Here is a 26,442-nt window from a genome sequence, read left to right as displayed (position 1 = left end):
TCAATTAAGCATAAGATGTTTTCAAAAGATCACTCTTTTTAATCAAGTCATCGAATTCATCAAGTAAGCTCATGTGGTTGTTATCTATCAATGCAAGATCTTTCATAAGGATGTCATATTCTTTTTACAATTCTTGCATTTCTAGGTTTAAAGAATCATGCATTTTCTTAAATTTTATACATGAATCATGTATTCTTTCAGAAACTTCTAATAATTCAGCATAGGTCAAGTCACATACCTCTTATTGATCTAACTGATCAAGATTATTGGCCATTAAGCACAAATTAGTGACTTCCTCCACCTTTTCTATTTCTGACAAATTTGAAGCTGAGTCCACCCAAAAAGCCCTTTGAAATCTCTTCTTGTCCTTCTTCACATTTACTTTCTCTTCTACCTTCTTTTTGCTAGGAGTGGCTTTTAGATTTGGGTTGTCTGATTTTATATGTCCAGGTTTCCTGCATTCGTAACAAATTACATCATTAGAAACCATAACATTTTTATTGAACTTACATATATTCCACTGTTAATGTCTCCTCTGCTTCCTTTTAAGAAAACTTTTGAATTGTCTACTCATTAAGGTAATGTCATCCTTCTCCTCAGGTTGTGACTGATCACTTTCTGAGTCCTCCACTTTAAGTGCAATGTTCTTCTCCTTTCACTGTTCACCTACATCAAGCTTATTTTAACTCACTCCTTGCTCATAAGTAATTAGTGATCAATGAAGATTATCAATAAAATAAATATTTAAATCTTTAGACTCTGTAATTTTATTTATTTTAGAATCATAAGCAGTAGGAAAATAATAAAGTATTTTATTTATCATTTTAGCATTTGTTAGTTCCCTACCAAATGCATGCAAAGAAGTGACTATTTGAGTGAATCTTGTATACATGTCAGAAATAAATTCATTGGATTTTAAGTTAAATAATTCATAGTCAAGTAATAAGATATTTAATCTAGATTTCTTTACTTCATTAGTCCCTTTATAAGTAATACAAAGCCTATCTCATATGTCCTTTCCACTTTTGCAAGTGAAAACCCGCATATAATCTTCTGACTTTAGTGCACAAAAGAAACTATTTAAGCATTTTGCATTTAGTTGTGTTAAGTCATATTTTTTTACAGTCCAGTCAGAAAAAGGTCTCTCAACTCTAATACCATCAACTAATCTAGTTGGTTTAGTATACCCTTCTTAAACTAAAATCTACATGCAATAATTTTGTGATTGTAGAAAAGTAAACATGCGTGTTTTCCAAAAATTGAAATGAATATTATCAAATAACGGAGGACTAGTGATTGAATACCCTTCAAGTGTGTTTCAGTTTCCAGAAGTAGCCATTCTCATTTTTCAAAAAGTAGTCTAAACTTATAGTTTTAAAACAAACCTCTGATACCACTTATTGATTCCGTATAGGTTATTAAACCTAACCTATTGTCCCAAGGCTAACCAAGAGAGAGTGAATTGGTAATATAAAAATTCTCTTAGATTTTTAGATAGAAAATCATCTTTAATATTCATTGCAAGTTAATTAAATTTTCAAAGTGAACTTTTCAATAACAGTAAACCTAGTGTACATGTCAGATATTGTTTTGCTATATTTCATACGGAAGAGTTCATAATCATACAACAGAATGTTAAGCCTAAATTGTTTAACTTCACTAGTTTCTTCATATGTGATGCACAGTCTATCCCAAATCTCCTTACCAGTAGCACAGGTAGAAACTCTCATATAATCCTCAGACTTTAATGCACAAAAAAAGCAATTTAAGCACTTCACGTTTAATTGAGTTAATTCCCTATCCTCATTGATCCATTTATTAAAAGGCACTTGAGTTTTCACTCCATTCATAATTTTAATAGGTGCAACATATCCGTCATTGACTAACATCCACATGCAGTAATCAATAGACTATAAAAAAGTAGACATTCTAATTTTATAGAAATCAAACAAGATATTGTCAAAAAGTGGTGGACGAGTTATTGAATAACCCTCCGCAATGTTACGATTACCAAAATGCGACATGATCATTTTTCAAGGTTTTCTAAAACACAATTTTTGAAAACAGACTCTGATACCAATTGAAATTACTAGATTAATAAGAGGGGGTGAATTGTGAAAACTATGTAGCAATAATTAAAAAGCTAAGCAGAAGTTCTAATTCTTGTTGTTTTTAAATTTTTTAACATGAAACTTTAACTACTACGAAGGCAAACAGTTTAACTCAATGTGCAACAATGAAATCTTTTTTTTTATTCTTTTCACAAATTTTACCAAGCAAATATTATGAAAATAAAGTGTAAGCAAATAATAAAAATGATAAGGAAAAAGCACACCGGAATTTTATAGTGGTTCGGTCAAACTATGACCTACGTCCACTCCCCAGAGTCCTTCGCTTCTAGAATTTTACTATAAACTATAGCTCTCCATTTTCCCCCCCTCGGCAAGGAAGAGAAGCCCTTACAAGACTTACTTTCACCAACCCGGCGTGGCGGAGTGCCAAGCACTATTTTCACCCTCCTGGAGACGGCAGAGTACCTTCGAGGTCACGGATGTAGAAGAGTCTCCCCCTTAGACAGCCTCCCATAAGTTCTTCTCGGGCCACAAGAGGAGCAAGATCCAGCAAGAATGGAGTAACTGTGTGATCTCCCTCACACCTCTTCACCCTCACCAAGCTCACCTTCTCCTTCCTCTCTCAAACATTAAAAACTTCTCATGATCTCTATCCCAAGGATTCCCTCTCTAATCTCGTTCCCCCCTCTATTACTCTCTCAATAATATTACTAATTTGATACATAAAAAGGTTCCAAAATCCCTGAAATATTCAAAGTAGTCGTTAAAATCATACAGTATGATTTCACATCGTACAGTACGATATATATAAACAGGCTTCATCCTGGTATGAAGGTTTACGAACAGTTCAAATATAATCGTACAGTACGATACCACATCGTACGATACGAGTCCAAACACTTCTGTTCGTACAGGACGATAGCTAGGACAATAACAAATTGTCTCTGTACATCATAAAGTATAATTAATGTCGTACCATATGATTTGAACAACTCAAGGGATCGATCAGGACAATATTTGGGACAATCCAAAATCATCCTCTATTCTTCGTATGGTACGATATACATCATACAGTATGATGAGTCAAAAATAAGAGATCGTCCAGGACGATGTCCGGGATGATAAAAATTCATCTTTGTTCATTGTATAGTTCAAACATGTTTGTGCCGTACAATTACCAATCAGCGATTAAGCCTTGGTTTATTCCAGCAATCACAGGTTAATTTTAAGTAAGTATTTAAAATAAATCGTACAGTATGAAAGGTTGAAAAAACTTACTTAGGTTATTTTGACTGCTAGGATTTTGGATTAGTAACACATCGTCCAGTACGATAGTGTTCGTATAGTACGATCTGTTCACAGAAATCACTTTACAAAGCTGCATCGTATAGTATGATATAAAATCGTATAGTACGATCAACATAGAAAGAAAATATATATTTAAATTTAAAACCCTCTCCCCCTGTGTGTGTGCATGGTTGTTCAGACTTACCTGCAGTTTGTGGCCAGACTTCAGAAAAGAAAAATAAAATAAATAGAAAATTATATTGTTTCATACTCACACTCCTACTCTACCCAGTCTTGAGTCTTCCTATTGTCCTAAGTAATTTGTGATCTTTCTGAAATGTTAGTACTCACAGGCAATAGCATAAATCAAATGATATTCAATGAATAGATATTTAGACGATATTATTTATCATCATCAAAAGCTCAAACTATGGGTCATGGATCCCAACACCAACTGTTTGATGAATAGACGCATCGCTTCACTAGCAAATCATGGCATGAACGGTTACAATTGTAGATCCACGGTGCTACTGATGTTGAGTGCTACAACATCTACGTGGAACTTCCTTGACTTGAAAGTACAAAAATTTGGGTCCACGGAGCTATATAGATAGAGATTGGTATTTACTATATTGACTCCTATGATATTATGACACTGTTAAATAGAAACTGGGAGTTTCTATGTATATAGTTGGGTGCTTCGACAGTGTCAATGATGGTGTCGTAGTGGTATTATGTCTGATGCCACAATTTTGTACCTTATTTGAAAATTTTACTCTTTTTAATATTTTCCTGCACAAACATAACTAAAACAACTTGTTTTTACTAACAAATTAACACATAAAACATAACATTATTTACACTTATGAAATCCTCCCTAACTTAAGCTCTTTCTTATTCTCAAGCAAATAAAAGTTTGTAATTTTGATTAAGTAATTAACCAAAATAAAAAGAGAAAATCTAAAATTACTAAAATATAGGATAATACTACAAACACATGCTTTCATATGAGTGATAAAAAGTATTAACTCTTATTTTTTTATAATATTTAGTTATCATTTTTACAAGTGTTAATTAAATAATTATAATATAAAAGTAATTGTATGACAATAATAATTTAAGTATGAAGGAAATTTGCTAATACTTAAATTCACACATAAATAAACACTACAAATATATGCTTTCATATGAGTGATAAAAAGTGCTTAAAATATGTGTTGAACACAGAACGTAACATATCATTACATTAACGTGACTGATACTAACATAACACATTCATGGGCACCTCTTAGACGTGCTTAGTTTTAAGTCTTGATCCAGACTATAAATGAAAATACAAAATAAAATAACATGAAAATGCAACACAACAAACTAAAAATAATAATTTCTCATTCTCTCTCTCTCTCTCTCAAGCATACCCCTCAGAATTGGGGTCTTCCTTATCTTCTTCCTCCTCTTAATCTCTCTCTTCAAGCTTCCAAACAAAGGGTCAGTACTTAGGAGCAGAAGGAAACTCAAACTACTTTGGCTTTTCAATAAATGATCTGTTTATGAACATTCCAATAAGATCCACATTAAAATCAGATGCGTACTGGTAGTATTTCTCTTATTATTTCATAATATGTTCCATCAGCATTTTCATCTTAGAGTGACAATCTTGTGTCTCTGCAAAAAATTGAGTCACCTTCTCTATTTTCCTACTCAAGTATGCCACCTGATCACTTAAATATTTAGGAGTCCTAGTACTCTTCCAGCTACTACTACTCCCTAACCCTCTAGAAGACCTGGGCTCACTAGTATCCTTCTCTTCTCTATATGATTGCTTAAAATTTAGTATCTTTCCCTTGGTGAGAGCAACTATGGGGAATAATTGCTCTTCATTTTGATCACTCCTCACTCCTACTTCTACACAAAGAGCATATACTAAAGAAGAGTGGCCTAGACCAACTGAAGTAGATCCCCTTATAATGTATATAAGGGAAGACAACATCAACATTCAAATATTAATATTGTAGCCCTTTCAAATGGTAAAATTTAGGAGGGTTATATCCTTGGTTACTTCACTAGTATTCTTGCTAGGGAGAATGTGGATAGAGATAAAGTAGTGCCAGGACTTAGAGGTTTGATTCATATAAGATACAAGGAAATTAATCATTTCTCTTCTTTATTCTTCCACCTAGCTCTGCTATTTGGTCCACAAAGTAAATCCAGAATTTCTTGGGAATCAAATGGTGCATAGCTAAAATGAAAATATTCATTAAATTCTATATCTTATACTTTAAGGACTCTATTAATTGTGGAAGATTAAAATGATACCCATCTCCCTCTGACATAATATTTAAAATTAGAAGCCACTTTTCCATTAGCATATCATGTAGCCAACAGAGATATAGAACTACATCATGTAGCTACTAGAGACCAATTAGCATACATCTTTACTAAACATCTATCCTATGACACCTTTAGCACTTTGAGGATTAGACTTGGTGTTATAGACATTCATGCTTGATTAAAGAGGAATCCAAATATTTTTAACATTTGAAATCAACCAATCTTTTTATGTGCTTTAAGTTCATGTAATTTTTTAAATTTGTGAATATTATTTTATTTTATATTTTTGTTTTTATTTTTCTTTAGTATATATTCCCTTATCATCACGCACTCTTCACTGAAAAAAAAAATCAAAATTGAAAATAAAACTAAAAATTTGTTCACATCGTATTGTATGATTAATTTCATATTATACAATCTACATACATGTACACAAATCTCGACCCACAAATTAATCAATGGTCAAGATGATTCTAATTATTGATGATTGTACTATACAAAATCCCTTTAGTATTGTATGATACACATGTCACAGCTCATTGGATGAATTCAATTTGATTGATATGATAATAAATTTACTTCATACTATACAAACATATGTTCATATTTTACTGTCAATTTTATCAAAATTGTATCAATGAATAATTAGGATGAATTAAATCTCTTAATATTATCCAGTAATATATTGATGGCACTATACGATTTAACCGCCTTTTCCCAACAAGGCATTTAAACGATTTAAATTCTTATAATCGCACAATATGATCCATAATCGTACTATATGATCAGCCTTAAATCTATAAATTAAAGGGTATTTCAAAGTTTTCAATCCTCTCAAATCCTTCTTCCATCAAATTCCTACCCTCTCAACTCCAAATAATCAAATGGTCGGAGGTAGCAAATGCGATCGGAAGACCCAAGGAGGCTCTTCCTCTCATTTCTCAATCAATGATTATTTTCTAAGCATTGAAGCTGAATATGCCTATTATATGTTCAATAAGGCTCACATGACCCTATTTAGAATACTAAATCAATCAACCCTAAACTTTGAGGTAATGAACCTCTTTGCTTCCACAACTCTTTAGTTTCTCCTCACCTAGTGTTTCCCTTCAATTCTAAATGCCTCTACAAGTTTCTAGCCAACCTTAGGATTAATTTTGAGACCTACACCATATCTTCATATGTGTGTCATCAACATGTAGAAATAACTAAAGAGGATTTAGGGGAGTATATCCACTTTCTATTGAAGGACCCCATCAATAAACCATGGCTCCAAGATCTGACTTTGATGGAGTATTGTAAACCTAATCATTCATAATGTGGCTCTAAGCCAACATCAACCCTTAGTCTACTCTCTCAATAAAAATGCATGAATTATCCAGTATATTCTTCAAACTTCAATTATACAAAAAGCTCGCGTTCGTGTCAACATCACTCCACTTATTTCTTTAGTCACCTACTTCATAATGTCTGATACTCAATTTGATGAAGCTCAAATGCTTATTGACTATATCCAAAATTTAACTCTCATTCATCTTCCATCAACAAAGAGAAAGAAAAATGTCACCCTTGGCCACATGTTTGGATATATCCTTGAAAAGAAGTATAAACTTACCCATCCTACACCTCCCAACAATCTTCCTATCTTCTACACTGATGTTTCCTTTCATATCCTTTTCCACCATCCACGAGGGAATGACCAAGAGGAACTAGACTTAATGAAGAAGGGGGAGTTGCAGCTGCACCTACACCTGTACAAGAACCAGCAGCAACACTAGTACCATAACCTCCACCTTACCCTCACAAAGAAATAATCCATAGGTCAAATGATTAGAAACACAGCTAGAATCCCATATTCAACAAATACAACAATAGCATGAGGCAGAAATGGGGTGGTTTGGGGAGAAGTTCTCCTCAATCCAAGATTAATTCACCTTAATACACAAGTATTTCCAACCCCCACATCCTGTTCAGGGTCCCTACAACTTTAGTTTTTTTTTTTAACTTTTATTTTTCTTATTTTGTAGTTTCTTTCCTATCTTATGTTCTTCTCTTTTTGGTGATTTCAAAAGGGGGAGGAAATGTTTTGGTTGTCTGTATGTCTCATTTTATTTAGTGATCTTTTTTTGCTTAACAGTTTGTTTGTGTTTTTTTATTTCCTTTGCTTTTTTATCTTATCACTTATTAAATAAAATGTAAATGACAAAAAAAAACTTTTTAAACTTACCCATATTTTTAAAATCCATCACCTAGTGATGGGGAGATTAGGAAATTGAAACAACAGTTTGCTCTTCAACCAAAAATGTTTGTCATAGTAAAAAAGGGGGAGATTGATGCATATCATGATCCATAACTTTTAATTTTGATTATAAAAAATATTATTGTTTGAGTTTATTTGAATTTTCCAATCATAAATATTGGATATTATTTTTGTTTGTGCACACTAACATTTTAGACGATACATACATCGCTTAAGGTTGTAAGACTCAAGCTTGAGTAGAATAGGTTATCAATCAAAAAGAGTCAGTAATTTTAATTTTCTTATATTTTTATTTATTAATTATGGCCATGTAAGGGTGTATGGTAAAGTTGTTACCAAACACACACACATACTAGGGGAGTGAAAACTTTAAAATTAAAATTTTGAAAAAAATATATCGTACAATTACAATCGTACTGCACGATTTATTATCTAAAATAATTAAGTCTAGCAGCTAATTAAATCATTAATTTTAATGATTTGATCATGCTATATGATATATATCATATTTTATGATTTATTTTGATATACAAACCCTAGTTGCTAGATAAATTAAGTAAGAATTTTTTTAAATAAAATTTGAACTAATTATACCATACCATCATAATCAAATTGTATAATATTTTAAATTCTTACTTATATTATCCTCGTGATTAGTCAATCAAATCATGGTTTAATAAATATGGTAAATCATACCATATGATCATGATCATACTTTACGATTAACAAAGGTGAAATATGGTTATCCCACAGGTCATACCAGATAAAACCTTAATTTTTAAATTAATTGTATAGTATGATGTCCACATCATGTTGAATGAACTATTAGAAATACATTGATCGTACTGAATTATGAGAACAATATGATATGATTGACAGAGATAATTTTCAATCATCCAAATAATTTTCCTAGACAAATAGAGAGAAATAAAACTATTTGTATTGTACGACATCACTATTGTACTGTACGATATATTTGCAACATATGAATAGTTTGTCATAATGATTGTTTGCATTATACTAGAAGATCCTAATTTTTAACTCATCATATTGTAAGACTCAATTCTGTATTATACAAATATAGACGACTACATTGAAAAATTAGGGTTTCTAAAGCCTAATACTTAAGCAATATCTTAGAGTCTCTTAGTAAGAGACATTAGCTATTGAAGGAACTCTGAGGGAGATTATTCTTGAGAGCTTTGGAGATAGAAATGAATAAGAAAGTAAGTTTGTGTGAGAGGGACAAGAAGTGTGAGGGGTTTTACACGGTCACTCGATCCATGCAAGGCTATACTCAAATTCCTCATGTAGCCTTGTAAGTTCTTAAAGATTCTCTTATGAGAGAACTTCCAAAGTCAAGAGTTGAGGGTTCTATGCCTTCTCCAAAAGGGAGGAAAAGGATTGTTGTACTCTTACATCACCAGGAGAATGAAGAAGGATTTTGAGTTCTCTGCCTTTAGGATAAAAAGGATTAAAGGTCCGCTCCCATCACCAGGAGGGTGACATAGCTTCTGGTACTCCATCATATAAGAGTTGGTGGAAGGAATTTATTTAAGGGCTTCTTCATCTTTTTATGGGGGCAAAAAGAGAGACACTTATTATTAGTACAATACCAGGAGTGGAGGACTCCAGGGAGTGGACATAGGTCAAGGTTGATCAAACCATTATAAAAATCATTGGTGTGATTTTTTCGTTTTTGCATTTACACTTATGTAATTTTCTTTTAATTATATAAAAGTTAAATTTAATACACAAATTTTAATATGTACTATCAACTGCATCTAGGATAGTTTGTGGATTGCAAAAAGGAATTATTCACATATATTGAAAAATATTTTTAATTCTTAATTTCTTCAACATGATTTAAATGGAAAGGTGCCAAGCTAATTTATCAAATATCTTATCAATAAAGTGCAACACAATAAATGATTCTTCCTAGTGGATTTGTTAAGTTTTCTATAATCTATACAGATCCTCCAACCCATCTCATTCCTAGTAGGAATAAGCTCATTCTTTTTATTGGTTATGATAGTTAATCCTCTTTTCTTTAAAATAGTGAGTTGGGCTAACCTAGTCACTGTCATAAATAGAATAAATGATGTCTGCATCCAACCATTTTAGAATATCTTTCATTACTACTTTCATAGTTACATTTAACCTCCTTTAAGGGTCAACTTTAGATTGCTACAGTTCCTTTAACAAAATATTAAGCATACAAATGGACAAACTAATCCCTTAAATATCAATATTGGTCCATCTATAATATTATTTATATATGTTGAGCACTCTAATGAACTTACCATTTTGATCATCTTTAAGCTCTATAGAGATAACAAAAGGTAAAATTCATTATTCTCCTAAAAAGGTATACTTTAAATGAGCAGGCAAGGATTTTAGTTTAAGCATAAGTGCCTCTACTATAGATGGTTTCAAAGGCTTCCCTAAAGAGGATGTATCCAATACTTTAAATATCTTCTTAAACATCCTAGGGATTTCACTAATCACTTGTACAAAATCTCTATCTACCTCTCCTAAGCCATCCTTAAATAATGATATATCAAAATGACAATCTCCCAATAACTCATCCATAACATCCTCCATATAGCATAAACTGAATTTACTCTAAATTAATCCTTACTCTTATCCTTAGAAAATTCATGGATTTTGAGAAATTGAAGGTAACTTCATGATTCAAAATTCTCATGATTAATTCTCCCTTCTGAGCAACAATCGTCACCCTACCTATGGCTAAGAAAGGTCACCCTAGTATGATAGGTATCTCTTTATCTTCATTTATAGTTAGAATAATAAAGTCTCTAGGGGAAATGAACTTATTACCTTTAATAATATATCCTCTATTACACCCTTTGGATAAGGGAATGAATGATCATCTAACTGTAGGATAATAGTGGTAGGTTAGACTTCTCTTATTTCAAATCTTTTGAAGATGGAAAAGGACATGAGATTAATGATAACGCCTAAGTCGCATAGCACTCTCTTCCATAAAAATTCTCCTATAGCCATAGGAATGGATAAACTATATGAGTCCTTAAGCTTCTTTAGGATTTTCTTTAGGATGATGGTGTTACACTCCTTAGTATGGCTATTATTTCAAATTCTCTTAATTTACTCTTTTTACTTCAAATATCTTTTATAAATTTTACATATGAATGCATTTGCTCAGAGCTTCTATAAATGAAATATTGATTATTAACATTTTAAACACCTCCAAGAATCTAAAAGATTACCCATCTAACTTTTATTTTAATAATCTTTGAGAGAAAGGTGGTGGTGGCCTCTCTACAACCTTCCCAACAAAATTTAATATTTTCTTGGTGGGTTAAGATGATTCCTCAGGCTTAGTAGGCTCTATGGGTTCTTCCTCAAGAATTTCTTCTACAAGCTTCTCCTCCTTCCTAGACACTTCCTCTAACTCTCTTCCACTCCTCAATTGAATAGCCTTGCAATGTTTCTTACTTTTCCTTTAATATTTCCTTCTATATTACTTGGTAAGGCTTCCTACGGTCTATTGTTCAAAGAACTAAATAACTAAAATAAATGATTTTCAATATTTTTTATTATAGTTGTTTAGCTTTGTAATTGAGTATCCATTTACAAAAATAGATCTTCTAATGAAGGCTTTTATCCTTAGTTTGTTTATTTGATTTAAATCTAATGGGATAATTAGGCTTTGGATTTGCATAATTCTTAAGAGGTAGGTTCTAGCTTCCTATTTAATTTGGTTAGCTAGAGTTCCAATTATTACTCCCATTTTGATTATTAGTTTATGTAAAGTTAGGGTATTTTTTCCAACTTAGATTATAAGTATTAGAGAAAGGGTTATTATGTGTATTATTGATGTTATTTAGGGATTCAATTCTTAAAACATTTGGGTCACTAGAGGGTCCAAATAACTTTCTTCTACTGGCATAGGTGTACTTAGGAATGAACTAACTCTAATATTTCTTTGCTTTTTAGATATAGCAACTACTTTGAAGTTAAAATTGATAAGGCATTCTATTCATACACACTGGCTACCTTCCTAGGGTTTACTTTTTTAGATGGCCATTAGAAATTATTTTTCTTCCTCTCTTTAATCAAATCATAAGCTTCATCGAAGGGTTTAGACATCGAAGAACCTCCAACAGCTGCATCTACAATGGATCTAAGAGAACCTATAAGACCATTATAAAATGTCTGAATAATAAGCCAATTGGGTAATACATGGTGGGGACACTTTCTAAGATTTTGTTTTGGATTTTTCTCAAGCTTAAGAAATCATGTCTCCATCTAACTGAGTAAATGAGGTGATATCACTTCTAAGTTTTGCAATCTTGGGTGATGAAAATATTTTGCTAAAAATTTATGGGACAAGTCATTCTAAGTAGTAATTGAGCCTTGGAGCAATAGAGTTTAGCCATGCCTTCGCTATTTATCTTAATGAGAAAGGAAATAACCCATGACTAATGACATAATTGTATACACCGTTATATTTAAATGTAACACACATCTCCAAGAAACTAGGAATATGCATGTTAGGATCTTCTAAAGGGGTTCCACCAAACTAAAAAATTTGTACCATTTGAATTATTGCAAATTTTAGCTCAAAGTTGCTAGCCAAAATATTTTTTCTATTGATACTTTGGTGAATATCATCAACCATAAGATTAGTATATTACCTATGTGGTATAGGTTGATCATTTTTTGAACTGTTTTAGTCATTTTTATTATTTTTTATAGTTTTTTAGATTTTTTAATTTTATAAGTGTTCATTCAATTTTAGAATAAAAAAAAATTACCCTATTTATTCCTTATCATGCATGCAATAGTAACAAACATATAATAAAATTATAACGCACAACATAGTTGAACAATTAACAATTCAGTTATACCAACTTTTACTAAAATAAGACAATAGTGGAACATAAAGTAAGTAAATTAAAAACAAGTTGAGATTAAATTAGCATTTTAGTTAGTAAGATAAAGTATAATAAAGGATAACTCAATATCGGACAACAACACTAAAAATTTTGACACACACAAACCATACACTACTATTCTTTTGATTATAATTTACTAACTTTTGGTGCGTTCTGAGAAATCATATGTGTCATGAAAAGTAATAAAATGATAAGAAAAGTATCATTCCCATAAGGATTGAAATTATCCAAAAATCACCCTAGTACTGCCTATAAGAACCACTATATTTATCTTATCAATCACTTAATAAAGATGATGCAATTGAAATAAAAAACTACAAATTACAAAAGATAAATTCTATATTTAAAATGCTCTAAACCTATAATATTTAAAAACACATGTTTATAACAGATAGATTATTCTTAATGTTGTTGTGAATGAGAGCACAAGGACTTCTCATCTCTGTCGAGCTCACTGGAGTGCTAACTAAGATTTCTCTCAATTATTATTTTAATATCTCCTTAGGACCCCATAATCCTAACCACCATATATCTAAATAAGGCAGTGTTATATTTTAAATCTCCTATTTATTCTTCTACTCATCTGTTGAGGCTATAGCTCACAATATATTTTAAGTTCATATAAGGCCCATACACAAACTAAATTAAGCATGGATGACTTAAAAATAACATTAAGCAACTTATGAAATTTTGAATCTATTTTATATAATTTGTGAGTTATAAATTATCATAAGCTCTGAGAAAAACTTCTGCCTATGTATGAAATTAAAGGTAAACATAATAAATAACTTCTTGTCAATATAAAAAAAAGATTACATATAAATAATAAAGATAGAAATGACCTAAAAATCATTAACAAAATAATTATAGACTCCTTGTACTTCTTCGTCCTCTCTAAAGACTCATACTAGACTAATGCAACACTAACATATAGCTAGCCTCCACCAGAAATAGCTTCACACACACTTCCTTATGTCTCTCTAACTAGACAACCCCATAGCATGAGTAATAAGCTTCCTATTTATATATTTATAAAATAATTGAATTGGTGACACGGTGTTGACTAGGTGGCACCACTGAATTGATGTGGCATTGGTTCATCAGCTCAACCATTTCAGACTATTTTTTACCATGGTTATGTGGTGATTTGGCATTGAGGTATTCCCATGGTAGCACCTCAGCTCTAAGATCTCCAGTAATCACTTGGAACTTCTACTTGTATGATGTTAATCTAGTGGTGCTACGGTGCTGAGGGGAAATGTAGCATTGTGGTGTTGCAGTGCTCCTTCAATTTAACTTTTTTTTTTCTTATTTCTTGCATAAAAAAGATAGGATTACATAATTTTTTAGAAAGATAAATGCAATTTGGAATATACAATTTTTTTCTCTTATTAGCTGCATGGGACAAATTCACTAATAGAGGTGCATCGAGGTTTCACCCTTAGGTTGTAGTGGAGAATTATCCTTTGGTAGTAAGAAGCAATTTTAAGTAAGATCATGTTTCTTATTTAAGAAGAAGATCCAATTTATATTAGTTTATCATCATTAATGTTAGGATCAAAAGTCCTGGCCCTAAGGATTGGGACTCCAATATCAATTAGGGTAGTTATCATTATGCCAAAGTAAAGGTTATTTGGTATCTCCGCTATTGGAGCTTTAGGAGTAGTATGGTATGCTCAGTGAATAATAGAGAGTTCATTAGCCCATTTCCCCCCTAGCCTCTTAACTTATATAATTATTCCTTTAAGTATAATTAGATATGAAACCTCACTCTGCCCATTTTCTTGAGGATGGGATAAGGCTGTGTGCACCAACTAGATATAGAGATCATTGTAAATAATGGCGAATATGTCTCCAAAGAACTGAGTTCCATTATTAATGATGATCTTTACAGGAAAGCCAAAATTTTATATTATGTTTTTCCATATAAATTATTTAGTGTTTGCTTTTATGATTTTTGTAAGTGCTTCAACCTCTACCCACTTAATGAAGTAGTCCATAGTGATGATGATAAATTTTTCATAGCTTAATAGCCATAGAAAGGGGTCCCATGAAATTAATTCCCCATTAAGAAAATGGCCAAGGGCTTTAGATTGATGAGAGATTTATGGAAAGTGAATGGGTAAGATTGGAGTTCAACTAGTAGTTATTACATCTTTGTGTGAGTTCAAGAACATCTTACTTCATCTTAGGTTAATAGAATTCCTTGCTTCATAATTTTAAGAGCAAGTGCTGTCCCTTCTAGGTGTTCTCCACATATGTTGAAATGAACTTCTCAAGAATGTATAATAGACAGAATGTTGAACCATATTTTTTCTCTAACCAAGATAGAGCTTATAGTATATGGAGACACAGCAAGGTACAAGTATAACACTTTCTTCTAGATTGGTTTGATATTAGTGGAGGTTAGGCTTAATATGTTCAAAGTTATTTGAAGGGTGCCTATCATTCATCCATCCATTAAAACCTAGAGTTATGAATGCTTCTTAATGTCATGAAGGGGCAAATATTTATCATTTGAGTAGGCCAAAAAGCTAAAAAAACTATAATTTTTTAATTCAAATGTTATACCTTCCTAATATTCCTTGGGGACATCATATCTACTTTCTCCTTAATCATTTTTGTTTTGGCTTCAAGCCCGTAGTGGTTACCATGAATTCCAAAAATTTCCCCAATGCAACACCAAAGTATACTTGGCAAGGTTGAGTCATGTGTTGAAGTGTCAAAGGAGACGAAAACATTATTCTAAGTCAGAGATGTGTAGTAATTTTTTTAGGCTTTTACCCAACATATCATCTACATACACTTCTTTGGTGTGTCCTACTTTTTTTTTAACTTTATTCATGAGGAATTTATATGTGGCTTCAGCAGTCTTATGTTAGAATTGCATAACCTGGTACCAGTACAACCCATTATTTATTTGAAAAGTAGTCACCTACTTGTCTTCAAGATCCATACTTATATATTTGTAACCATAGTACGCATCCATGAAGCTCATCATTTGGTGTCAAGATGTAGAGTTGATTACTTAATCAATATGAGGAAGTGGAAAGCTATCTTTTAGGAAAATGTTATTGCCATGCTCTACTAGCTTTCTTAACCATGATAATATTTGGTGGCTATGTAGGATAATATACTTCCCATAAAAAGCCTACTCCTAGGACTTTATTTACTTCTTATTTAATTACTTGCTGGCAATCTAGCTTGAAGATTTACTTCTTCTGGATAATTAGTTTAAATGTTAGGTTTATCTTGAGGGGATGTATGATTACATAAGAGTTGACTCCAAGTTTGTCTATTGGACGCCATGTAAAAATATCTTAATTTATGTACATGAAATCAATACATTTCATCTTCTCCTTATTGGAGAATAGAGATCTAATGTGTAACATTCTTAAAAGATGTTTATTTGATATAGAGACACAAGTTAGGCTTCCACAGGAAATAACCTTCGAGGGATGTCCTCATTCCAATGGTCAAAGTTCTTGATGTTGAAAGTAATTGATGGGTGTGGTTGTAACATGACTGTGTTACTTGTTGATTTCCATGTACCAACCCAATCCCAAATGGGGTCAAAAACTTTAGTTTGAGATGTGGAATGGAAGTAATAGCTCCCAAAATTGATTGGAGGGGCCTCCCAAAGATGGCTTTATAAGCTAATTCTTACTTGACCATAACAAATTAGATTGAGTGAGTTGCCTATCGAGGGAACTCCCCAAATATAACAAGAACATTAATCATGCCTTCTACCCATACTGTTCAATTATCAAATTCATATAATAGCCCAAAAATAGGCTAAAATGTTTCTCTGACTAGGCCCATACTAAGGAAGGTGGAGTAAAATAGAATATTAATCATGATCACATTATCAATTAAAATTCTTTTAACATTACAACATTGATCACCAATCCCTATACTAATGATAAGTGGATCCTGATGAGTGGCCTAGACCCGCTCAAAGTCATAGTCATAAAAAATAATGAAGTGATCAACATGAAACTTCTTTTGAGCCAACTTCTCGATTTCAATAAGCAAGAGTTGGTTGGACAATAATTGTCCATTGGTGATTTTTTTAATTTATCTTACCATTTAGCAATAGTTATATGGTTATTTTTGTGTCAGCTGCCCCTAGTGGGGGTTGTATTTTAATGGGCATGTTGGTCTTATATGAATCAACTGAGATAGCCTTATTGGAACAATCTTTTGATTTCTTCCTTGAGCTATTTGCATTCTTTAATTGTGTACCCATAACCTTATTAAAAGTGAAAATATTACTCCTAATTTCTTGAATTTGGTTTTAACAGATTTAGGCATTTAATAGTTTTTTCATCTTAAATGGCCATTAAGATATTCCCTCGCAATGTATTGAATGGTGTAGACTCCTTCTCTAGTTGAAGTTTATGATGTAGTTATGAGGGTTGAAGGGTAGTTATTATTCCCTTATTTTTTATTATGATGATAGATTATCTATCTTGGTTATATTTTTATGCTTTCTAATTTTTTTTTCAAATTAATTTCAATGTGTATTAATGACCTCATCTACTAAAATATATGCCTCTATATAGTGGATCATATCAACATATGAATGAATTGTGTCTCACATGAATGCAAAATAAAATGGATCACGATGGATAGTGCCAAATAAAATGGACTAGAATGGTGCCCTCCAAGGAAGATCCTCTTAGCAACTTAAGATCAATCCCTAAGATTTGACAAGCTATAAAGGTGAACCTTCAGAAGTACTTCTTAAGCAATTCTCCATCATTCTAGCGAATCCCAAAAATTAAAGAAGAATCCTGGAAAATTCTTCATTAGTAATAAACTACTCAATAAAAGTCTGGCAAGTTTGGTGAACATAGGAATAGTCCCACCCTAAAGAGAATAGAACCATATGTTATCTTGTCTTATGAGAGTAGTAGGAAAGACTTGATAGAGGATCACATATGATGCTTGTTGAATATGCATAATGGTTATATAGTGATTGATATGTTTGTAAGGGTCAACTGACCCATTATAAGAGTATATACTTAGTAGTTTGAAAAATGGAGTGCTTAAGGATGGCTTCTACTAAAGGAGATGACTCTTAAAAATTACATTGATGAAGGGGTTGTCTCCCTCCTTTAAAGAGATCACTTTAACTACTTATCATAGTTAATCACATATAGTATTATGAGGTGTTTAGTAATGTGAGGTTTGGTCAAGTCCTCAATGATAGCCAGAGAAATATGGGTTGGCCAAATTGTGTAAGAGGGATGGGTAGACCTAGTTGTATCAATGAGGTCAATGACCTCCTATGACAGGAGGGAGATTTGAATGAGAGAGATGGAGTTATGTGTGAATGTTTTAATGTTGAACATACCCAGCTAGTGATTGATTTCAAGGTAGATTAATCCCCTCTTGTCATGTTGGTGATAGTTGTAGGACCCCTTGTAGAAGTTGAAGGATTTTTTCTTAGATTCCTTTATTTTGTGAATGTGGTCTTATAGGGATGGTCATGACATCCCTTACCCAAAAGGGTTCCATGAAATAGGGTAAAAAGAGGAAGATATCTGGCGTCTCTGTCTTATAGATTGATTTGTAGATTATTATGTGCTGGAATGGGAAGCTTTGTTGGTGTAATTATTATGCCAATTGCCCATTAGGCGGGTGTTCTCTATGATCACAATGGTGGTATTAGTTTCCATTAATGACACCAAAGTATTATGGCCAGGTAGATTCATGGAAGTAGAATATGAGAGTTTTATATTCTAGCTATGCATAAATTTCCAGCACACAAATAGATAAATGAGAGCTTGGAAATGAAAGAGATATTTTTAAGTGTAAAATCCAATTGGGGAAAAAACCATAGGTATTTATCCCAAGTGATAAAATTCCACCATCTAAGAGTAAATTACAATTATTGGCCTAGTCTTAAACTGGAGACAATGAAATTATATTAGTATGGAAAATCAATCAAATTCTACATAGGTGCTTAGGCTCAATTACCATGGGTTGTATGACAATGGTTTGATAGGGAAGGTTTGATCACGGTAATCAACCGGTGAAGGGTTAATGATAGAGGTCTACCAATAATTAACCAATAGCAGTGGTTGGAAGGTGAAGGTTATGATAGTCAAGTTGATGTATGGTGGGTACCAAAAGAGTTTTACTGGTATGCAAGCAGAGTTTTTATGGTGGTAAGTCATTTGGCTAGATGTCCAATGGAGAATGTTGGGGCAAGGTCTTGTGATGAAAATTAGGTGGAGGTTTGGCAATCGACAATCTGGTGGAGGTCCGATAATCGATTGCTAACCAATTAACATTTTTTGGTAATGGTGCTTGGGTGGAGCTCTTGGATTCTTGAAGCCCTATATCTCTCTTCCCTTTCTTAAGCAAGGTTCTATGCCTCCCTTCATGTAGGGAATGAGGGTATATTTATAGGTTTTAAGAGGGGCATGCCTTGTCATTATAAAAAAAATTTGGAGCAAATCTAGAGCACTTAATCGAACAGCCTGTATTGATCCCCTTGATCATAAATCTTTTACTCAGCATTAATGTGCCAAAATAATATTTGAATTTAGCAATCTTGGACTTATTTAATTTGTCTCATTGAGCTGCTCAATTTGACTGCAAACATGACAAATTAAAAGATTATTTGGCAATTAAATTAATATTTTAAAGTTTCCATCTGTGCTTTAAATCTTTGAATTGGGCCCATTTGGGCTTGAATTGGAGTAATTTTGGCGTCGTTGGATTTGTCTTGTTAAGATATTCAATTCAAATATAAGTTTGTTGAAATCAAAATCCAAATAGACTTAAATTTAATTTTGGAACTTTTTTATTCAAATATGCCTCTAGATTTGTGCCCATTGAGGTGATTTTTAAAAATGTATCAACCTTTTATCACATTTTAATCCTAAGTTTAGGAAAGAGAAGTCAGTAATAGAGGAGCATCTATCTCCAGAGCATTAAGTATGGAAGAGTGGAGATTGGACTATTACTTTAACAAAGCAATGAGTTCCTAGATCTCACCCTTAAACTTTGTCTTCTTTATCATTATTATCTTCTTCTTTTTTCTAAAGATGTTCCATTTTTCTTATGTTTACCAAATAAAGTAACAATTATACCTTATTTTGAGATATTATTTTTGTCCTTTGTAAGCTCAATTCTTATCAAGAATAAAGGAGTTGAAAAACTCAAAAACAATAAAAAGAAGGAAATCAAAGAAACAAACATTTGAATAATAAGCAACAATCTCTTATGTATAGACTAAGTATTGTCTAAGATATATAAGAGGATGATGCTAGAAGGATTTATACACTAATATCTAATATTAAAGTAATTATTTATGAATGATTTATGTTTTACCAATGGATAAATTTTTTTATATAATCTTATTCTTTTTTTAGTGAACCTCCCGTTGACCTCACTTTTAACTGAGGTCAAAAACATCAAATCAAAAACAAAAAATTCAATTCTAATTCAAACTAAAAATCTAAAATCCAAAACTAATTTTTGAAATTCCAAATCTAAATCCCAAATTCCTCAAATGCAATCCATGTTATGCCTTGAGTGAACTCAAGTTCGATGTGAGATAATTCTTGGAGCCAACTCACCTAAATTATTTAAATCTCTCACATATAAATTTTTGAGTCAAAATTTTGCACCCATGTGATTAAATCCACCTAAACTCATGCAAATAGCATTTAGGAGCTCCCAATAGCCCATCATAGGTGGCTTGACCATGTTTACTAGTCAACAAGATCAAAATTATCAAAATACACTTAATTACTCAAAAAATATCAACTTGAGTTAAATCTTTCAAACCTTCTCCACATCAGCCCTTGTGGCATGCTTAAACATTTTTTTGGGAGCTTCACAAGCAACCCAAATGTTGAACCAATCTTTTGGCTTAGCCAAATGAGGCACCCAAATGGTGCCCTCTATGAAAAGTGGCCAATGGATTCTTCTCCTTTCCAACAACCCTCTTGCCTTAAAGTTCAGCTCCTTCACACCTGGCAACCATCCAAGGGAGAAGCTCAATCAATCCTACCCTTTGGATTAGGTTGGAACCTCCAAAATAGGGCAAAAAAGGGAAAAAAAGTTTCATTCCAACCTAACTTCAAACCAAGACTCCTCCAGCCCCCATCTCTGAAGAGAAGCTATTCCTGGAGTTCGAAGGAAGAAAACTACATCTTCTAGGATCGATTCTACTAAGGTAAAATAGAAACCCAAATTCCTAGATCTAGGATTTAAATGGCTTTTTATGTCATGAATTTTTAAACCCCAAAATAATTCCCCATTCCTTCTTTAACCAAGTCTTATCTCCCCCTAAAGATCCAGGTCATTTGGTTCACCTGACATTAAGTTTAAAATTTTTTCTAAGTTTAGGGTTTCAATCATTCATATAAAAAAGATGAAATCACACCCCTTCATTTCCTCTATTTGGGTTTGAACTGCTATGATTTTGCCACAGTTTTGTATAAAATTATACTATATAATTTCAATCATATAGTATTATCAAGCCTTCGTATGGTATGATTTCCCACCTAAAAATTACATGTCACTTCCCATGACCAACACATGGTGCATGCATTAATGGCCAATGATTGGGTATTGGGAAAGTAGGATTAAAAATTCAAAATAAATTTAAAAAATGACTAAAACTTCAAAAAATTCATTTATCATCCAAATTTGGATTTCTTAGGCTCATTGGAACCAGGTTCAACTTAATTTTATTTCAAAATTATTTTCATAATATTGTGACCATTACACAGAGAGTGATTAGGGTTTAAAGTTTGAAATAACTAGATGGACAAGAGGGTGGCTGAATTGTAAAAACTTTTTAGCAACAATTAAAACCTAAGTAGGAGTTCTAATATTTTTAATATTTTTAAATTTTTAACACGAAAATTTAAACTACTTCAAAGTCAAGTGATTGATCTCAACGTGCAACAATACAATACTTTTCTTCCACAAATATACCAAGTAAATAATATGAGAATCAAGTGCAAGAAAAAGTAAATCGCGTTAAGGAAAAAACACACCAAAATTTTATAGTGGTTCGGTCAAACCATGACCTACGTCCACTCCCCTGAGTCCTTCGCTCCTGGAATTTAACTATAAACTATAGCTCTCCTTTTGCCCCCCTCGGCAAGGCGAAGAATCCCTTACAATACTTCCTTTCACCAACCTAGTGTGGCGGAGAGCCAAGCGCTGTTTTCACCCTTCTGGTGACGGCAGAGAACCTTCTTGTTTTTCTTCCTCCTGGAGAAGGCAGAGTACCTTCGAGGTGATGGATGTAGATGAGTCTCCCCTCAGAGAGGCTCCCACAAGTTCTTATCGAGACACAAGAGGAGCAAGATGCAGCAAGATCGGAGCAACCGTGTGATCTCCCTCACACCTCTTATCCCTCACCAAGCTCACCTTCTCCTTCCTCTCTCAACCCCACAAAACTTCTCAAGAGCTCTCCCAAGGATTTCCTCTCTAATCACGTTCTCCTCTTCTATCTCTCTCTCTCAAAATATGACAAGTTTGACACATTAAAACGGGCTCCAAAATCCCTGAATTTACAAAGTAGCTGTTACAATTGTACAGTACGATTCTTCATCGTACAGTACGATATGTATAAACAGGCTTCATCCTGGTATGAACATGTTTGAACAGTTCAAAATAACTCGTATAGTACAATAATAAATCGTACTGTGCGATCCTCAACATAACTGGTCATATAGGACGATAGCCGAGACGATTAAATGTCATCTCTGTTCATCATATTGTATGATATACATTGTCAAGTACGAATGGTCAAAATAAAGGCATCGTCCAAGAAAAATTTTAGGATGATCAAATGTCTTCTATGTTCATCGTCCAGTACGATATCCATCGTACTGTACGATGAGGCAAAAAAATAAAGGATCGTCCAAGATAATCTCTGGGACGATCTCTGGGACGATCAAAATTCGCCTCTGTTCGTCGTATTATACGAACTGGTTCGTATAGTTCGATACTCAAATTTGAAATTAAGCCATGAATTATTCCGCTAATCGCGAGTTAATTTAAGTAAGTATTTAAAATAAATCGTACAGTACGACTCACTTAAGTTAATTTCACGGCTAGGGTTTTGGATTTGGAACACATTGTACAGTATGATATAAATTGTACGGTATGAACTATTGACAGAAAATCGTTTTACCAACTCAGGTCATACCGTACGAAATAAATTCATACATTACAATCACCAGAAAAGAAAAATCTTCATTTTTACTTTTAAAACCCTCTCCCCCTGTGTGTGTGCATGGTTGCTCAGACTTACATGCAGTTTATGGCTAGACTCAAGAAAATAAAAAATAAAATAAATAACAAAATACATTGTCAGACTCATACTCCTAATCTAACCATTCTTGAGTCTTCCTGCCATCCTGAGTAGCTTGTGATCTTCCTGAAATGTTAGTACTCACGGACAATAACTAATAATAAATGATATCAATGAATAGTAAATCAGGCGACATTATTTGTCATCATCAAAATCTCAAACTCGAGGTCATGGGTCGCAACAATCTCCCCTTTTTTGATGATGTCAAATAATATTGTTGAAAGAAAGTTTGAAATGCATTATTTTGTTTTGTTTTTTTAAGGAAATGCAATAAAAAGGAAAATTCAGTATGAGATAAAAAGAAATGCATTTAACCATAGAACGAACTACAACAACCTTCTCCCCCTTTTCACAGCACCAAAAAGAGGAGCAAAAACTAAGAAAGAAAAAAAAAACTACAATACAAAGATAATTTAAAACGGAGGATCCTGATCAGTTGGTGGTGGAAGTGGGTTTGATTGGAAATACTGAAGGAGAGCATCAAATCGGTGATCAATAGAGGTGAAGCGTTCCCCACACCATTTCATGTCAGTCTCGTGTTGCTGATGTTGCTCTTGAATGTGAGTATCGAGATGAGTCTGAAGTTGGTCGAAGCATCCAATCGTGAGAGTGTGCTGGTGCAGGTGCTCGGGGTGCTGCATGTCGTCGTGGATGTGCTTGAGCTGCTGCTGGGGCATCTTCTCCTTATTCTTTGTCAGAGATAGGTTCTTCAGGCTCGTGTCCCCGATGGAAAATAATATAAAAAGAGGCATCCGTATAAAAGATAGGAAGATTGTCGGGTTCACCAGGATAGGTCAATTGATATTTATTTTGGAGGATATATCATATAAGGTGACCAAGAGCTAGATTTTATTTCCGTCGAGTAGTAGGGAGACAAACGAAAGTCATATGGAAAACATAGTCAATAATTAAATCGGCCTCATCAAATTTTATGTTGTTCATGATCAGATAGATAGCGACAGATAAGGTCGGGGTCATGTTAATAAGGTTGCCACCTTTGGGTATTATGGAGGTTCGAAGGACATGTTGGATTATTCACGTATTTTGAGTTAGTGATTGAACGAGAGGTTGGTGTTGATGGAATGCAGCATTCTTAAGGACTCTATTAATATCACTCCAATCGAATTCATTTGTAAGAAAGGATCGAACCCTAGGACCTTTAGTGGATAACCCAATATATTGGGTGATGTCGGCTCTAGTGATCTCGATGTTTTGACCACAAACAAAATAGTGAAAAGTTGTATTGTCGATAGTGTAGGTGAGATTCACAAGAAATTCTAAAAGAAGTTCAGAGTTGTAGGGAATGGCCAGGGTGAGGAGGAATTAAAAGGTGGTAGAAGCGAAGAGGCTCAGTACCTTGAAGTTCAGGGCAGCCTGATTAAGTATTTTGGAAGGTGTAATTTTGCAGGCCTTATACCTGTGGTAAGCTTCTTTGTTTTCAGTGTTTAGAAAACGAGCACGTGGACGACTTGAAGAGGACGAGCTTCCAGCAACCAACCGACCTCGCTTGCTAGAACCAGTCATTGTCAAGAGGGCAAGAAGACTAAGTGAAGGAGTGAGTGAGAAAGGTGTGAGTGAGAAGAACTGCCTAGAAAGGTGATTTATAGAGAATTTCTCACATCGTATAGTATGATAAAGAATCGTACAGTATGATATGTAATAAATGTCTTGACAGGTCATTTCGAGAAAAGATGGTCAAATCATACCGTACGAAAGTGAACGTATAGTATGATTAGAAGGATATCGATCGTCCCGACGGTTGCCTTTATGACTTTTGACGAAAAGTTTCGTACTGTACAAACGCGTGTATCATACAGTACAATAAATAATAATATCGTACCAGACAGCTTTAACTCGTGCTCATCCGTTCTGCTGAGGTGGATCGCACAGTACAAATAGTAGGTATCGTACAGTATGAAAATTAATAATATCGTACCAACTATAGTTAATTCGTCCCAATCCGTTCCCTGACGTGGAACATACAGTACGAAGAAAAGATATCGTATTGTACGATGAGCAATAAATGTCGTACCAGACAGATTGAATGATGATTTGCTGTATCGTACAGTATGAGTGATCGTACAGTACGATCAACAGAGGTGAAATTTGCGTATGGTTGTTTTCTATGCAGATTTAGGTGTATCGTACAGTATGATAGTGGATCGAACATTACGATGATTCAATGTCAAATTTGGTGGTTTTGTGTAGTGAGTGAGTGTCTGATGATCAGGAGCAAAAAAAATTGTGTTTTGTACTTTTTTGTTTTTTTTTATACATTAATGTCAATGACACCTAGTCTAGTTCTCAAGATGCTGAAGGCGTCAAATGCTAGAGGTTTTTTGAATATGTCAGCCAATTGATCCTCTGTAGCAATGTGATGCAATTCTATATCTCCCTTAGCAACATGGTCTCTTATAAAATGGTGTCAAATGTTAATGTGTTTCGTTCGAGAGTGCTGAATTGGGTTCTTAGAGATGAAAATTGCACTTGTGTTGTCACACATGATTGAGATGGTTCATACAAGTAGGCCAAGATCAATAATTTATTGTTTTAACCATAGTACTTATACAATGCAACTTCCTACTGCAATATATTCTGCCTCGGCTGTGGAAAGGGCTACAGAGTTTTTCTTCCTACTGCAGTTAAGTGAGACTCTTTAGGATCAGCTTAAAAATGGGCACAGAGGCACACACTAAATATTATGTCCGGTCTACTGGCAGTTAGGTAAAGAAGGGATCCAATCATTCCTCTATACTTTTCTGATCTACTGATTTTCCATTAGGATCTTTCTCTAATTAAATTGTTGATCTCATTGGAGTGTTCATAGGTTTAGCACTATCCATTTCGTATTTTTTCAAAATATCCTTAATGTACTTTGTTTGGCTAAGAAATGTTCTATTATCCATTTGTTTTACACTAAAGCCAAGAAAGTAATTAAGTTCCCCCATCATGCTCGTTTCAAACTCATTACTCATTATTTTTGAGAATTCATCACATAAGTTTTTATCCGAAGATCTAAACAAGATGTTATCCACGTAAATTTGAACAATGAGAATTTCTTCTTTAACTTTTCGTAGAAAGAGTGTAGTATCTACACTACCCTTTTCAAATCCTCTATCCAATAGGAATGAGCTAAGTCTTTCATACCATGCTCTAGGTGCTTGCTTTAGTCCATACAGTGCCTTCTTTAATTTA

Source organism: Dendrobium catenatum, unplaced genomic scaffold (assembly GCF_001605985.2).
Source record: "Dendrobium catenatum unplaced genomic scaffold, ASM160598v2 fragScaff_scaffold_896, whole genome shotgun sequence".
NCBI lineage: Eukaryota > Viridiplantae > Streptophyta > Magnoliopsida > Asparagales > Orchidaceae > Dendrobium > Dendrobium catenatum.
This window is presented reverse-complemented; position numbering follows the sequence as displayed.